Raw genomic sequence first — 3468 nt, forward strand, 5'->3', positions numbered from 1 at the left:
TGAGTTACACGCATGAACTTCCCTCTGTAGGAACCCGACCTTCGGGCTATCTTCGCAACCGTGTCTCCCCGCGTGATTTATTCTGGTTAGTCGTGTTTTATATGATGTAAGTGTAATCTAGAAACGGGTAGCAACTAAATGCCAATTTTAAATAGGAATCTCACTCGTTGGCGGATTTTGCTCTCGGGTCGTGATGAAATTGCGTTTTTTGCAATTTACTGCCTGAGTTGTTTGACCTGAACTTCCCCGTGTGCTACGTTGAACTTCCGCCAACATTGCCCAAATTGGGCTTGCGATATATCGTTGGAAAGCTATGGACACCAGTATCACGACCCAAGTTAAAGTTTTGGCAAAATGTAAGCGGTTTAAGAGCAGTTTTGAAAACCGTTTTTTCTTCATACAAAAAACGTGAATCGTATTTTCGATCGCATTTCTAAACCGTTTATCGGAATGAGACAAATATTATGGCTTTGGAAAGCTGCTGCAAAACCGCTCCTTCTACATGTAGAATTTTCTCTAATTCCCTATGATTAAAGAATAATTTGGGAAATCATAAAATTTCGCAAACCGAACAGCCGAGTTCGTATTTTTGATGACATTTCTAAACGGCTAATCCAATTGAGGCAAATGATATGGCATTGGAAAGCTTATGAAAATGTGCTACTTTTTCATGTTGAAAGTTTTTTCTATTTTTCAATGGTTTAAAAGTAATTTAGAAAATGATACAAGTTCCACCGAGTTCATATTTTCAATCTAATTTTTTAACCGTAAGTCCAAATGCAGCAAATGATATGGCATTGGAAAGATTGAGGAAATGCGAAACTTTTTGCTATATATTGTTTCTCCCAATTCCGTCAATTTTGAAAATGAAAAAACGTATTTTCGTCGTAATTTTTACAAACTTTATCGGAATGGGGCAAATAATATACCGTTGAAAAGCTACGGAAAATGCGAAACGTTTTCATGTTGATGGTTTTCTCTGATTCCTAGCCATTTTCATGTAATTTCGAAAATGGCGACATCATTCGTCCTGCCTTTATTGCGAAACAGATTATTCGAAAATGCATCGCGTGAAGAACTTGAACTTCTCGGCATGCCTATTTGAACTTCACTCTATTTTTCACGTGTTTTTTTTGCTCGTAGCGCTCCATCCACTCACCGGAATTGAGCAAGTGATATACCGATGGAAAGTTGTTGTAAACACGCAATTTTCCTGTGTTGATCATTTTTTCATACTCGCGACGATTTTAAAAGATTTTCATCTAAAATTCATTCAATGTAGTTGGTGAACTTCCTACTGTTTTCACGTTGAACTTCTGTGACATATTTTCGTTTGTAATTTTCTCATCCATTTCGTTAGTGTTACACAAATGATATTCTTTTTGTACAAACCTCTCTCATATTTTTTTAACTTTCTCCTACCGAGGACTTGAGCTTACACAAATGATATTCCTGGTGTTTTGAAGTAAATTAGTAAATGACGAGATCATGATTTCTGCCTTCGTCGCGAATGGAAATGCACTGCGTTAAGTAGTTGAACTTCTCGGGCATGTCTATTTGAACTTCACTATGTTTTTGACGTGTTATTTTTTGCACTGCATGAAGTAGTTGAACTTCTCGGGCATGCCTGTTGAACTTTACTCTGTTTCACTTTATTGTATTTTTCTTATATGAAATACACACTATGTAGTAAGTGAACTTCTAGTTGTTATCACTTTGAACTTCCCTCTGGTTTGAGAGAATTATTTTAAAACACAAAAAACAACATATTTTTTATGTATTTTGGACATCTAAATACACGGTTAACCTCTCTCACAAGAATTTATTGAACTTTTCCTCGCCGAGCACTTGAAACTTCTAGCAACCATTTTTTTCGTTTATGAGTTGTTTTTAAAAGTGCAAAAAATGGCATTGTGTTTTTTTATTTTTTTGAACATGTAAATCCTAGGTTTTAATAAACTCCGAACTTCTGTGTTATTTCAATTTGAACTTCACTTTTTTATATTTTGAGTAAAGAATTGTACTCGATTTTTATACGAAAAAAATCGAACGTCGAAATATGCGCATATAACTCTCTTAAGAATTTTTGAACTTCCCCGGACAGAGCACTTGAACTTCTAGCAACAACTTTTTTATACTTTATCTTTTTATTCTTTTTTTCTCATACTAAATGCACACCATGCAGTACGTGAACCCCAGGCACTTATCAATTTGAAATTCTCTCTGTTTTGCTTTAGTTATGGAAAAACTCTTATTTTTTACATATATCGAACCGCTCTAACTTTTTTATTTGAATTTCTTTTATGTATTTTTAGAAATATGAAAATTGTAGTTTTGTTAGAAACATCAAACTTCTTCGTTATTTTTAATTGAACTCATTGGTTTTATTTTTTAGTAACCAAAAATAATTTGACTTTTTAATTAAATATCAAACTTCTCCACGTTTTTAAATTGAACTTCTTGGTTTTATTCTTGAGTAACGAGAAAAACTGAGTTTTTAATGTACATTGAATTACTTTGTTTTTTAAAATTGAACTTCTTGGTTTAATCTTTAGTATTGGGGAAAATCCTAATTATTTAAAAAACGAGGAAAATATTATTTATAACTTTTTTTTGTTGTACCCCTATGTTAATTTGAACTTATTAGTTATTCTTTAGAATAAGAATCTGAGTTTTTTTATAAACTTTGAACTTCTCTGTTATTTAATTTGAACTTCTTAGTTTTATTCTTTAGTAAATAGGAAATTTGAGTTTTTTGAACTTCTTTGTTTAAAATTTTGAACTTCTTAGTTTTAATTTTTAATAATGTGAAAAATCCGAATTTTTTATAGACATCGAACTTTACCATTTTTTAAATTTGAACTTCTTAGTTTTATTGGTTAGTAACAGGGGAAATTCTTTTTTTATATGAACAATGATACCGCGCCGTTTTGTTATTTTGAACTTATAGTTTTTATAGAATGGGGAAAATCAGTTTTTATACAATCTTTTGAAATACTCCATGTTTTAATTTGAACTTCTCTTTTTTTTACAAACGCGGAAAATCCGTCATAAAGATTTTTGAACTACTTTTTCTTGAACTTCTTGCTCAAATTTTTTGAACTTCCAAATTTTTCTTTTAGATATTAAAAACTTCATTTTTTTAACATTCATCTGCTTCGGTTTTTAAGTTTTAACTTCTTATAGATTTTTGTTGTGACATTTTTATGCATTTTTTGCTTTTCGGTGAAATGGCCTAGGTGGTCCCTTTTTTCATTTGATCATTTTTCTTCTGTACATGGTACACGTGAACTTTGAAATTTCTTAAACATGAACTTCGCGTGCTATTAAATTTTTCATGAAACTCCATAGTTTTTATTCTTTGAATTGCATGATTTTTTTGTTTACATTTTATGGGTTTGAACTTCGATGTTCATTACACTTGAAAATTTCATAATCACATATTTTTTACAGTCATTTTTCCCTTGA

The sequence above is a fragment of the Triticum urartu genome, chromosome 3, assembly GCF_003073215.2.
Source record: "Triticum urartu cultivar G1812 chromosome 3, Tu2.1, whole genome shotgun sequence".
Lineage (NCBI taxonomy): Eukaryota > Viridiplantae > Streptophyta > Magnoliopsida > Poales > Poaceae > Triticum > Triticum urartu.